Genomic DNA, 14,629 nt, shown 5'->3' on the forward strand with positions numbered 1-14,629 from the left:
CATGTATTCAGGATAGTTTTCAGCCAGGGTGTATAATTTCCAGTGTACCAGTCTTGTCATCCTCGTTACATCCATGGCAAAGTGTTGTATTCATGTTGACATTATTGAAAGGGAATTTTTTTTAATTCCTTTTCAGATTATTATCTGCTAATATATACAGAAAAAACCGTGTAATCTTTCGTTTTTATCAGTTTGGACAGCTTGATAGTTGTCTTTAATTTCTTTCCTTTCTCATACTTTAAGATTTTCCGGGCACCGTACATGTACTGCCTCACCCCTAATCTCAGTCATGTGTTCAAAGAACTTCTGTCCTTTATTTGTTTACTTATTTTTTGCAACATTGAATTCGTTTTGACTATGCTGGGTCTCTGCTGCAAGATGGAAGTTGCTAGGACCTCTGGACTGCAGTCTTCCATCTCTTACTGACCTCTTGTTGACCTCTGCAGAATCCTGGTTGGCGGGAGCTTGTTAGTTCCTTGTTCCTTACCAGGACCTCCTGTGGTAAGTGTTTTTCTCTTCTCTGTTGCCTGGTAAGGGTGGATGGTCATTGGCATCCCAAAGCTAGCTAGAAGTCAATTATTTAGGCAGGCTTGTGCATAGATATGGGAGAAGGCAGTGGCACCCCACTCCAGTACTCTTGCGTGGAAAATCCCATGGATGGAGGAGCCTGGTAGGCTGCAGTCAATGGGGTGGTTAAGAGTCGGACACCACTGAGCGACTTCACGTTCACTTTTCACTTTCATGCATGGGAGGAGGAAATGGCAACCCACTCCAGTGTTCTTGCCTAGAGAACCCCAGGGACTGCGGGGCCTGGTGGGCTGCCGTCTATGGGGTCGCACAGAGTCGGACACGACTGAAACGACTTAGCAGCAGCGGCGGCGGCAGCAGCAGCAGAAGCAAGGCATCGATATCAAAAGGGCTGCAAACAGTCAGGAAGGATCACATATGTCACCGTGAAACACTACTTCTCCACTTAGCCAAAGCTAACCAAAGATTTCTGTTCTAGGTCAACCTAGAAGAGATCACTTAAGAGGTAAAGAAACTTAAACTCCATTAGCAAAGGCAGTTCGACATCTCAAGAAAACTTGTGCTAGGCACAGAACTCTTTTCTGGGGGTCCACTTTCCCTACAACCTCCTTATCCCATTCTGTACCCATTCCTTTGCTTCTCCCATCCTGAAACTGCCACCTGTAAGACAGAACTACTTCGTTTTCCTTCCTCAAGTGCCATTGCATTCCACATACTTTCTTGATATAACAAGTCATACATTTCCCTTCAGCAACCAAGAACTGACTTTTATATTGGCATTGGCTATAGCCCGCCCCCCTCCCCCCACCCCCAAGAACAGAACAAAACAAAACAAAACAATTGCTTTCTTACATTTAACATGTCAGGATGGTGCCAGACACTATTCATGGAGAGTCAAAAATCTCTTTTGTTTCTGTGTAAAAGGGAGGTCCTTTCAAGTCGTGAATGTTTCAGAACTTTCATTTATTTGGAAATGACCTAGCTATTCAATACACTGTCGTCACAAGGATAGAAACTCGGGTAACCAAAACACCTGGAGAAACGTTTGTTAGTTCAGTTCAGTTCAGTTGCTCAGTCGTGTCTGACTCTTTGGGACCCCGTGGCCTGAAGGACGCCAGGCTTCCGTGTCTGTCACCAGCTCCAGGGGCTTGCTCAAACTCATGTCCATCGAGTCAGTGATGCCATCCAACCATCTTACCCTCTGTCATCCCCTTCTCCTCTGCCTTCAATCAAGACTATGAGAGGCAGATATTTTAGAGTATAATTATTGTAAAGAGTTTGTCTAAAAGCTCATATCACATTTACATTTTTTACTTTTGTTGTTGGCGTTTCCAGGTAGTTTCTTGCTGACAAGCTTATGACAGATATAACAATAGAGCAATTTTTACCTCAAAAGAAACCTAGGCACTATGAACATGTTGTGCTTAATGTTGTTGACTCTTAGACATGTCTATAATGGAGGAGCAAAACCAAAAATACTAGATATTTAATATTGACTAGTTCCCAGTTCACGGGACTCTGACATTCATTTAGGTCAATGTTTTCTTGTATTTCCAGCAGTTTGATTTGGAAGGGCTGCCTTGTCTTGAGACCATTGAAATCAGAACCCAGAACTTGAGCAATATTATCAAAAAACACAAGGCTCACACTGACACATACCTTAATCCAAACAGACAGACAAGACATCTTCCAGGTTTCCGCCTGAGATTTAAAATATTTCTTTGAGCCAGTCTTCTGGGGAGTGGGGGGATGGAGGTGGCAGTAAGGCAGGCTTGGGTTACAAGCTAATTGTTGGTCATTGCATATGCAAAGAACCAGCTTTCCGGGTTCCAAGGAAAAAAGTTTCCTTGGTAACCAACTTTGTCTGGTTCTATAGAATATCATGGCCCTCCTAGGTCAGGTCATCTTGCCTTTCTGTAGTCCTCGTTTTATCCCTAAATCATAGACAGCTTGGATTGTCTCTGTGGGGTGTATGTATTGTCCTCATGTTTGACCTGGCGGCAGCAGCGAGGTCCGAGAGCCTCTCCTGGAACCGGGCGTGGGGACGGGGCTCACCGAGAGCCGCTGGTGAAGGTGGGCAGCGCCCCTGGAGCGCGGCAGGGGCGGGGCGAACCCGGGCGGCACAGGGCGGGTGTCGGCTCCTGGCGAGGGTAGGGGAGGGATTCCCAGTTGTGCTCTCGGAGATGGCAACTGCGGCTGGAAACACGCCGGGAGCGCAGCCAGGGTGGGGTAAACCTGGGCTGCACAGGTCGAGATTCCGCTCGCTGTGGGTGGGGGGTCAGTCCCTGTTGTGCTCCCGGGGGTCGCCAATGTTGCTGGGAACCCGCCGGGAGCCCAGCTGGTCCGGGGCAAAACCTGGCGGCGCGGGGCGGAGTGGGGGTCCGTTCGCAGCGGGTTTCGGCTCCTGGCGGGGGTGGGGGAGGGCTTTCCAGATGTGCTGTTGGGGGTCGCCATTGCGGCTGGGAATGCCCATTTCGTGAACTCCTGGATCCCCAAGGATCGGCATCCATTGGCCACAGCGGAGGGGTGCGGAACACAGGTAAGGGAACAGGGACTGCGTGGAGCAGGGAACCATGTATTCCGCCCTGTGTTGGCACAGTCTCAGAGCTCCCCAACCTGGCGGTCGCAGAAAGGCCTCGTCTTTGGGGTCAAGGCCTTTACCACTCCACCCCTCTGCTGAAAAACCTCAGAGTCTGCGCGGTTTTCCCAAGCAGCCTAGTGTCCGCTGGAAGTCCAAGGGACAGAACCCTGAATTCTGGCCGGCTGGCCCAGCCCTGCTTCTGGCACTTTGTAGGCCAGCGGGCCCTGGAGCACCTGCTAGGATGGGAAAGGGAAGGGTACGCGAATTGCACCCTGGTGGCCGCCGAGGCAGCAAAGAAGAGGGGAGGGCACCTTACTGCCCTTTAATGGCAGACAGAATCTGTGGCTGTCCTGCTGCGTGGGCCTTTTCATGTGGACCTTGTGCAATAAAAGTTTACCGGTGACCTTAGGGAACTTCCCAGTGTGCTTCTGACAGATGAGGGATGCTGTGGAGTTGGAGGGGCCTCTCAGGACTACGCTGGGTTTGGCGCAATGGAAGAGGGCCTCATCTCCAGGGAAGGCAGGAACCTCAGGCTTCCTCTCCGTTTCGGACTCCGACCGCAGGGTCCCTGCAGAGTTGGGACAGGAGAGTCAGGAATCGTCTTGTCTGAGGAAGGGAACTCCGCTTGCCTGTCGATGTGTTCAGGGGGTCTCAGGCCCCTTGTTCAGCTGTGTGTGGAACCTGCGGGTGTTTCCGGACGATGCACGACGGTGACAGTGCCCCTTCGTGTTGTGCCTTCACCCACTGGGTTGCCTTCGAAGAGGTGTCCGGGCCTCGGGTTCTTTTCAAGAGCGGACAGGGAAATCGGGGTCTTTCGGCATGTGGGACCACCCACAGGGCTAGTCTCAAATTTCCTAGTGAGGCCGGCTACATCCTGAGGTATGCCGGGAAGGCCGGGGAGCCTTCCAGACAACGCAGGGGGATCGACTCTCCTGTCGCCATCAGGAGGGGAGAAGGGGCTCAGATGAAGTGGGGCCAGAACCCTCGGTGTTACCCTCGAGGGAAACCGGCGTGTCGAGGAACTTTTGGGGGTCGCATGAAGGCTGTCAGGGAACGTTTCGCCCTTCAGGGCGGAACAGGGGACTTCCCTTCAGACGCCGTCGCGGGCAAGGGCGTCATCTTGCGAAGACGTGGGAACCACGTGGTTTTTCTCGAGTTGCGGCGGATTCTTGAGTTACGACGGGGATCTCAGGCTTCCTCTTGGGTTGGCCCTGCAAAGCCCAATCTTCCCCTCGAGTTGCGAGGGAAAGCTGGGGGTTGCGCTCGAGTCACTGCAGGGCCGAAGAGACCTCACCTAGGCGTGTGTCCGGGACCTAATATTCCTCTCCAGGGAAGGCAGGGATCTCGGGGTTGCATTCCAGGCTCCCCTGGGGAGTCAGGGCTCGTCTCGAGGGGAAGCCAAGGACTCCGCTCTCCCCTTGAATCGCGACCCGGATCTCTTGGAGCCCCCTGAGCGGACTCAAGGGAGTCAAGCCTCCTCTTCCGTTTGGAGAGAGGACCCGGGATTGCTCTCCAGGCCATGCAGGAACAGAAGGCCCTCAGCTCGCGAGGACGGGGGCGTCTCAGGGGTTTCCTCGAGCTGAGGCGCCCGTGGGGGTTTTCTCCCGAGGCACGACGAGGATCTCAGGGAGCCTCTCGTGCGGCGCCAGGGAAGTCAGGTCTCCATGCGCGTGGCGAGGGGGAGCACGTCATGGCTCTCGAGTCACGGGAGGGGACTATGGCCTCGAGACGCGTTGAAGAAGGACTCTCGAGGTCTTTGTCGGGGGGCGGTGGGAAACCCTCGTTTTGCTCGCCTTCTGCCGGGGACCTTAGGGAACTTCCCAGGGTGCCTCTGAGAGGTGAGGGATCCTGTGGAGTTGTCGGGGCCTCTCGGGACTCCGCTGGGTCTGGCGCAACGGAAGAGGGCCTCACCTAGAGGGGAGGCAGGCACCTCAGGCTTCCTCTCCGTTTCGGACTCCGACCGCAGGGTCCCTGCAGAGTTGGGACAGGAGAGTCAGGCCTCGTCTTGTCTGAGGAAGGAAACCCCGCTGGCCTCTCAAGTTGCTCAGGGGGACTCAGGCCCCTCGTCGAGCTGTGTGTGGAACCCGCGGGTCTTTGCGGACGATGCACGGCGGTGTCAGTGCCCCTTCGTGTTGTGCCTTCACCCACAGGGTTGCCTTCGAAGAGGGGTCCGGGCCTCGGGTCCTTCTCAAGAGCGGACCGGGGAATCGGGGGCGTTGGGCATGTGGCCCCACCCACGTGGCTCGTCTCGAATTTCCTCGTGAGACCGGCCTCATCCTGAGGTGCGCCGGGAGGGCCGGGAACCCCTTCCGGACCACGCAGGGGAATCGACTCTCCTGTCGTGATCAGGAGGGGAGAAGTGGCTCAGATGAAGCGGTGCCGGGACTCTCGGTGTTCCCTTCGAGGGAACCTGGGGTGTCGGGGAACTTTTGGGGTTCTCACGAAGGGTGTCAGGTACCGTTTCGCACTTCAGGGCGGAACAATGGACTTCCCTTGAGACGCCGTAGTGGGCAAGGGCCTCATCTTGCGAAGACGTTGGAACCACGTGTTTTTTCTCGAGTTGCAGCGGGATTGTCGAGTGATGACGGGGAATTCAGGCTTCCTCTTCAACTGGCCCAGGGAAGTCCAGTTTTCATTCGAATTGCGAGTTAGAACTGGGGATTGCTCTCGAGACACTGCAGGGCCAAATAGAGCTCATCTAGGCTTGTGTCCAGGACCTAATGTTCCTCTGCTGGGGCGACAGCTATCTCGGCATTGCATTCTCGACTCACCCGGGGAATCAGGTCTCGTCTCGAGGGGAAGCCAAGGACACTGCTCTCCTGTGAATTTGCAACGGGTATATCTTGGAGCTCACTGTGTGGCCTAAAATGAGTCAAGCCTCCTGTGGAGTTTGGAGAGAGGACTCAGGATTGCTCTCCAGGCCATACAGCAAAAGAAGGCCCTCATCTCGTGAGGACTGGGGTGTCTCGTGGGTATTCTCGAGCTGCGGCTCCAGTGTGGTGTTGCTCACGAGGTATAATGGGGAGCTCAGGGAGTCTCTCCTGTGGCGCCAGGGAAGTCAGGTTTCTATGCGTGTGCCTAGGGGGAGCGCGTCATTGCTCTCGAGTCATGGTAGGGGAATCGCACCTCAAGACACATTGAAGAAAGACTCTCGAGGTCTTTTACGGGTTGGGGCAGGAAACCCTTGGTTCCCTCGACTTGTGCCGGTGATCTCAGGAAGGTCTAAGGGTGCCTCTGAGAAGTCAGGGATACTGTGCAGTTGGGAGGGGCCTCTCGGGACTCCACTGGGTTTGGTGCAATGGAAGAGGGGCTCATCACGAGTGGAGGCAGGAAACTCATGTTTCCTCTCCTGACTTCTCCTGGGCCAGATCTGACTCGGATCGCAGTTTCGCTGCAGAGTTCGAACAGGAGAGTCAGGCCTCGTCTTGTGTGGAGGAATGGAACTCTGCTTGCCTCTCCAGTTGTTCACGGGGTGACAGGTCACTTCTCGAGCTGTGTGTGGTACCTGCGGGTTTCTGCGGACGATACCCGGGGGTGTCAGTGCCCCTTCGTGTTGTGCCTTCATCAAAAGGGTTATCTTCAAAGAGGTGTCCGGGCATTGGGATCTTATCAAGAGCGGACCGGGAAATCGGGGTCTTTCGGCATGTGTCACCATCCACGAGGCTATGTCTCGAATATCCTCGTGAGACCGGCCTCATCCTGAGATGCACCGGGAAAGGCGGGAACCCCTTCAAGACAAAACAGGGGAATCGACCCTCCTGTCGCGATCAGGAGGGGAGAAGGGGCCCAGATGTAGTGGTGCTGGGCACCTCGGTGTTCACCTTGAGTCAGACTGGTGTGGCGAGGAACTTTTGAGGTCGCATCAAGGGTGCCAATACCGTTTCGCATTTCAAGACGGAACCTGGGACATCTTTTGAAACGCTGTAGCGGGCAAGGGCCTCATCTTGCGATGACGGGAGAACCACGTGGTTTTGCTCGAGTTGCGTCGGGATTCTCGAGTCATGACCGGGAATTTAGGCTTCCTCTTGTTGGCCTTGAAATCCAATCTTCCATTCAGGTTGCGAGGGGGAGCTGGGGATTGCGCTAGAGTCACTGCAGGGCAAAAGAGACCTAATCTAGGCTTGTGTCCAGGATCTAATGTTGCTCTCCAGGGGCGACAGGGATCTCGGGTTTGCATTCCAGACTCATCCGGGGAGTCGGTTCTCACCTCGAGGGTAAGCAAAGAATTCCGCTCTCGTCTCGAGTCGCGATGGGTATCTCTTGGAGCCCACTGTGTGTACTAAAGGGAGTCAAGCCTCCTGTGGAGTTTGGAGAGAGGACTCGGGATTGAACTCCAGGCCACGCAGGAAAAGAAGGCCCTCATCTCGAGATGACGGTGGCGTCACGTGGGTTTTCTCGAGCTGCGGCGCCAGTGTGGGGTGTCTCATGAAGTACCACGGGGATCTTAGGGAGCCTCTTGTGTGGCGCCAGGAAAATCCAGTATTCCATTCGAGTTGCAAGTTAGAACTGGGGATTGCTCTCCAGTCACTGCAGGGCAAAATAGACATCATCTACGCTTGTGTCCAGGACCTATTGTTCCACTACTGGGCCGACAGGGATCTCAGGGTTGCATTCTCGACTCACCCGGAGAGTCAGGCCTCATCTTGAGGGGAAAAAAAGGACTCCGCTCTCCTGTCGAGTCGCGACGGGTATCTCTTGGAGCCCACTGCGTGGCGTAAAGGGAGTGAAGCCTCCTAAGGAGTTTGGAGAGATGACTCGGGATTGTTTTCCTGGCCATGCAGGAAAAAAGGCCCTCATCTCGCGATGACGGGGGCGTCTCATGGGTTTTCTCCTGCTGTGGTGCCAGTATCAGATTTCTCACAAGGTACAACGGGGAGCTCAGAGAGCCTCTCGTGTGGTGCTAGGGACGTCAGGTCTCCGTGCGTGTGGTGAAGGGGAGTGCGTGATTGCTCTCGAGTCATAGTAGGCGAATCGGGCCTCAAGACGCATTGAAGAAGGACTCTCGAGGTCTTTCTCGGGTTGCGGCAGGGAACCCTGGGTTCCCTCGACTTGTGTCGGTGACCTCAGGCAACTTCTCAGGGTGCCTCTGAGAAGTCAGGGACACTGTGGATTTGGGAGGGGCCTTTCATTACTCAACTGGGTTTGGTGCAATCGAAGAGGGCCTCATCTCGAATGGAGGCAGGAACCTCAGGGGTCCTCTCCATTTCTGACTCGGGTCGCAGGCTACCTGCAGAGTATGGACAAGAGAGTCACGCCTCGTCTTCTGTGGAGGAATGGATCTCCGCTTGCCTTTCGAGTTGTTCACGGAGTGACAGGCCATTTGTTGAGCTGTGTTTGGAACCTGCGGGTTTTTCCGGACGATGCACGGGGGTGTCAGTGCCCCTTCGTGTTGTGCCTTCATCCAAAGGGTTGCCTTCAAAGAGGTGTCTGGGCATCGGGTTCTTTTCAAGAGCATACCAGAAAATTGGGGTCTTTCAGCATGTGGTACCACCCACGAGGCTATGTCTCGAATTTCCTCGGGAGACCGGCCTCATCCTGAGATGTGCCGGGAAGGTTGGGAACCCCTTGCAGACAAAGCAGGGGAATTGACCCACCGGTCGCGATCAGAAGGGGAGAAGGGGCTCAGATGAAGTGGTGCCGGGAACCTCGGTGGTCCCCTCGTGTGAGACCGGTATGTCACGGCACTTTTGAGGTCGCATCAAGGGTGCCAAGTACAGTTTCGCACTTCAAGACGGAACGTGGGAATTCTCTGGAGATGCTGTAGCGGGCAAGGGCCTCATATTGCGATGACGAGGGAAACACGTGGTTTTTCTCGAGTTGAGGCGGGATTCTCGAGTTACGACGGGGAATTCAGGCTTCCTCTTGTGTTGGCCCAGGAAGTCCAATCTTCCATTCAACTTGTCAGAGAGAGCTGGGGGTTGCTCTCGAGTCACTTCAAGGCAAAGAGTCCTCATCTAGACTTGGGTCCAGGACGTAATGTTCCTCTCCAGGGGCGACAGGGATATCGGGGTCGCATTCCAGTCTCACCCTGTGGGTTATGCCTCGTCTCGAGTGGAAGCAAAGGACTCCACTATCCTCTCGAGTCCCGACGCGTAACTCTTGGAGCCATATGAGTGGCCTAAAGGGATTCAAGCATCCTGTGTAGCTTGGACAGAAGGTTCACGCTTGATCTGCATACCATGCAGTAAAGACGGCCCTCCTCTCGTGATGACGGGGGCGTCTCATGGGTTTTCTTGAGCTGCGGCCCCAGTGTGGGGTTTCTCACGATATATGATGGGGAGCTCAGGGAGCCTCTCGTGCGGCGCCAGAGAAGTCAGGCCTCCATGCGTGTGGCCAGGCAGATCGCGTCATTGCTCTCGAGTCATGGGAGGGACTAGGACCTCAAGACGCATTTAAGAAGGACTCTCCAGGTTTTTCTTGGGTTGGGGCGGGAAACACTCGTTTCCCTCGACCTCTACCGGGGACCTTAGGGAACTTTCCAGGTGCCTCTGAGTGGTGAGGGATACTGAGGAGTTAGAGGGGCCTCTCGGGACTCCGCTAGGTTTGACGAAATGAAAGAGGGCCTCATCTTGATTGGAGGCAGGAACCTCAGGGTTCCTTTCCATTTCTGACTCCGATCGCAGGGTCCCTGAAGAGTTGGGACAGGAGAGTAAGGCCTCGTCTTGTGTGAAGGAATGCAACTTCACTTGCCTCTTGAGTTGTTCACGGGGTGACAGTCCACATTTGGAGTTGTGAGTGGAATCGGCGAGTTTTTCCAGACGATGCATGGGGATGTCAGTGTCCCTTCATGTTGTGCCTTCATCCACAGGGTTGCCTTCGAAGAGATGTCCGGGCGTCAGGTTCTTATCTAGAGTGGACTGGGAATTCGGGATCTTTCAGCATGTGGCACCAACCATGAGGCTACTTTTCGAATTTCCTCATGAGACCGGCCTCATCCGGAGGTTCGCGGGGAACGTCGGGAACCCCTTGCAGACAAAGCATGGGAATCGACCCTCCTGTCGCGATCAGGAGGGGTGAAGGGGCTCACAGGAAGTGGTGCCGTGAACTTTGGTGTTTCCCTCGAGTGAGACTGGTATGTCAGGGAACTTTGGGGGTCGCATCAAGGGTGCCAAGTACCGTTTTGTACTTCAGGATGGAACGTGGGACTTCTCTTGATACGCTGTAGCGGCCAAGGGCCTCATCTTGCGATGACGGGGGAGCCACGTGGTTTTTCTCGAGTTGTGGCGGGATTCTCGAGTTACGACGGGGATTTCAGGCTTCCTCTTGTGTTGGGCCAGGGAAGTCCAATCATCCATTCGAGTTGCGAGGGAGAGCTGGGGGTTGCGCTCGAGTCACTGCAGGGCAAAGGAGACCTCATCTAGGCTTGTGTCCAGGACCTAATGTTCCTCTCCAAGGGCCACAGGGATCTCAGGTTTGCATTCCAGACTCACCCAGGGAGTCAGGCCTCGTGTCGAAGGGAAGAAAAGGACTCCGCTCTCCTTTCGAGTCGTGACGGGCACCTCTTGGAACCCACTTTGTGGCCTAAAAGGAGTCAAGCCTCCTTTGAAGTTTGGAGAGAGGACTTGGGACTGCTCTCCAGGCCATGCAGGAAAAGATGGCCCTCATCTCGCGATGACGGAGGGGTCTTGTGGGTTTTCTCGAGCTGCGGCGCCAGTGTGGGGTTTCACACGAGGTACGACAGGGAGCTCAGGGAGCCTCTCGTGTGGCGCCAGGGAAGTCAGGTCTCCTTGTGCGTGGCGAGGGGGAGCGGGTTATTGCTCTCGAGCCATGGTAGGGGAATCTGACCTCAAGACACATTGAAGAAGGACTCTCGAGGTCTTTCTTCGGTTGTGGCAGGAAACCCTTATTTCCCTCGACTTTTGCCGGTGGCCTCAAGGAGCTTCTCAGAATGCCTAGGAGAAGTCAGGGATACTGTGGAGATGGGAGTGGCCTCTCGGGACTCCACTGGGTTTGTTTTAATGGAAGAGGGCCTCATCTTGGGTTGAGGCAGGAACCTCAGGTTTCCTCTCCATTTCTGACTCAGATCGAAGCGTGCCTGCAGAGTTGGGATTGGATACTCAGGCCTCGTCTTGTCTGAGGAAGGGAACTCCGCTTGCCTCTCTCATTGTTTAAGGGGTTACAGGCCAGTTGTGGAGCTGTATGTGGATCCTGCGGGATTTTCCGGACGATGAACAGGGTTGCCAGTGCCCCCTCGTGTAGTGCCTTCATCCACAGGGTTGCCTTAGAAGAGGTGTCCGGGCATCGGGTTCTTATCAAGAGCAAGACCGAGAAATCGGGGTCTTTCGGCACGTGGCACCAACATGAGGCTACATCTCGAATTTCTTCGTGAGACTGGCCTCATCCTGAGGTGCGCCATGAAGGTTGTGAACCCCTTCTAGACAAAGCAGGGGAATCGACCTTCCTGCCGTGATCAGGAGGGGAGAAGGGGCTCAAATGAAGTGGTGCCAGGAACTTCGGTGTTCCCTTGGAGTGAGACCGGTATATTGGGGAACTTTTGGGGTCGCATCAAGGGTGCCAAGTAGCATTTCGAACTTTATGACGAAACATGGGACTTCTCTTGAGATTCTGTAGCGGGCAAAGGCCTCATATTGCGATGAATGGGGAACCACGTGGTTTTTAAGAGTTGCGGCGGGATTCTCGAGTTACAACGGGAAATTCAGACTTCCTCTTGTGTTGGCCCAGTGAAGACTAATCTTCCATTCGAATTGCGAGGGAGAGATGGGTGTTGCTCTCGAGTCACTGTAGGGCAAAATAGACCTCATCTAGGCTTTTGTCCAGGACATAATGTTCCTCTCCAGGGGCAACAGGGATCTCGGGGTTGCATTCCAGACTCACCCGAGGTAAGGCCTCATCTCGAGGGGAAACAAAGTACTCTGCTCTCCTCTCAAGTCGCGACAGGTATCTCTTGGAGCCCATTGAGTGGCCTAAAGGGAGTAAAGCCTCCTGTGAAGTTTGGAGAAAGGACCAGGGATTGCTCTCCAGGTCAGGCAGGAAAAGAAGTCCCCAATCTCGCGATGACGGTGGCGTCTCGTGGGTTTTCCCGAGCTGCGGCGCCAGTGTGGGGTTTCTCACGAGGTATGACGGGGAGCTCAGGGAGCCTCTCATGTGGCGCCAGGGAAGTCAGGTGTCCATGCGCATGGCGAGGGGGAGCGTGTCATTGCTCTCGAGTCATGGTAGGGGAATCCGGCCTCAAGACGCGTTGAAGACGGACTCTTGAGGTCTTTCTCGGGTTGCGGCAGGACACCCTGTGTTCCCTCGACTTGTGCTGGTGACCTCAGGGAGTTGCTCAGGGTGCCTCTGAGAAGATACTGATACTGTGGTGTTGGGAGGGGCCTCTCGGGACTCCACTGCGTTTGGTGCAATGGAAGATTGCCGGGAGCCAGCGAGAGACATTCCACTCGTGACAAATGTCATGAGGAAAGAGTCTCGGCATACGCAAAGGCGGGATCGAGCCTCCGGGAGTTCCCCCGTATATTCTTCAGCATCTACCCCCAAAAACCAAAGTCTGCCTTCTTTATTGCTTTGTTCTCTCACCTCTGACATTACTGGGGATGTCTCCCACCACCATCTCACTCTCTCTGTCAAAGAGCTAACTTACAGCTCCAACTAATAATGTTCCTGTGCAATTAGTAGTGTTTAAATCCAAACCCCTCAGATGGTTTTCTAACTCGCCTGACAAGTTTACCCGGTCTCCTACAGCTATGCATACGATTGTGTACAGTCTCCCAGCCTCGAGACGCACGGGAAGTTTAAGATATTCAAATAGCTTAGAGCCTCTCAGAGAGTTAGAAACTGTCAGAATAAAACTAGTAAAAGATTTCATTAATGAACCAATGCTTTTTGCCAAGTTTCCGCATCCCCTGAATTGTATCCTTGAATGTGTGTTAATTAATATAGTTGGTATGTAGAAAAAATAAGTAGTGGCCTTGATGTTGGTAACTTTAGACCCTTAAGGTAATAAATTCTTTTCTTTGTTGTAAAACCATTACACATCCGCCCTATAGGAATGCAATTTTATCTTCGAAAGATGGCGCCAAACCTTAAACAATTACTCTTAGAGAAAATAACTCTTATGGTTGATAAGTCTTTGTCAAGAGTCATAAAATGTTAATAGGTCTTCTGGCCAGAAGATGATGTAAATCATCTAAACCATTTTTATACGATAAATCTGCAGAAAAGAAACCCTGGTTTTTGATAAGGATTAAAGACTGCTGACTTTGCATCCCCTATTATCCTCTATGTGTAACTTAGGGTATTAAAACCTGTGTTGAAAATAAAGCTACGGGCCCTGCTCGCCAACGCTTGGTCTCCCCATGTCATTATTCCCCTCAATTTTCAGATGAGTGTCCATCTGGAGCGCGGATATCCTCTGCGGCCATTTATTTGCCTGGGCTTCAAAGACCCACTCGATAAGGTGTCTAAGGTGGGGCACCGTCCTCTATTCTAGAGGGCACTTGCAGCCTCCGTGGTCAGAGCTAACCTGGTGTCACGGGTTATATTGATTTTCCGCGTAAACCAAGCTACTCAGCTGCTTTTCTCCACTGAATTTTCCTACTGAGCTATCCTCATTCTATTACTCTTTATATCTTTGATGAATAAATAAATAAATACATAGGTCGCCTACTCCATCTTCCCTTCGAATACCCTGGATCAGCTGGGGCTGGACCTCTGCAGGTGGCGCCCGAGACAGGCATTTCGAAGGTAAATCCCCAACCCCATTCCCCCAGTGTTCAGTTTTGGGGACAGATAGGATCCCACTTAGGGGGCTGCAGATCCCCCTGTAGAATAGACAGGGCGAGAGGAGTGGGAAGTGTTGAAGAGTTAGAGAGAAAAAACGGTTTCTAAAAAGGCTGACCAAAAAGGCCTAATCTTTAGATAGCTAAAAGCAAAATCTTTTACTATCCTTAATTTTCTGACATGGGCAACACTGAATCAAATGAAAGACAGCTCTTTATAGGAGTAATTTTACAGTTATTAAGTAAAAGAATAATCAAGGTTAAAACATCTTCCATTCAATCATTTTTTACATTTGTACAAGACCACTGCCCTTGGTTTCTACAACAAGGCACTGTTAACCTAGGTATCTTGAAAAAACTAGGAAGACAGCTAAGAGCTTATTGTGCTCAGCAAGGTTTGGAAAAAATCCCTACTTACACCTTTCCTCTGTGGAATATGACTAGAGATGTTTTAGATCCAGCTCATGAATTTGAAAAGGTACCTGTTAAAGAGGAAAGTAAAGTTGGAAAAGTACCTGTTAAACAAAAAAGCAAATCTGAAAAGGTACCTGTTATAAAGAAAAGTGAAAATGAAGAGGCTATACCTAGCTATCGACAGCTAAATGAATGGCTAGCCGCTATGACTGCCAATGAGCATGTAAAAGATAGGGATGAAAAGAAAGATCAGCTCTCCCCTCAATTTGAAAAAGGTTTAGAGGAAAGAGCAGCTCAATGCCATTCTGATGAGGATTGTTTTTTTTTTAGCTAAAGATGCTCCTAAAAGTTTAAGAAAACATCCCTAATC

Source organism: Bubalus kerabau, unplaced genomic scaffold (genome assembly GCF_029407905.1).
Source record: "Bubalus kerabau isolate K-KA32 ecotype Philippines breed swamp buffalo unplaced genomic scaffold, PCC_UOA_SB_1v2 scaffold_37, whole genome shotgun sequence".
Taxonomy (NCBI): domain Eukaryota; kingdom Metazoa; phylum Chordata; class Mammalia; order Artiodactyla; family Bovidae; genus Bubalus; species Bubalus kerabau.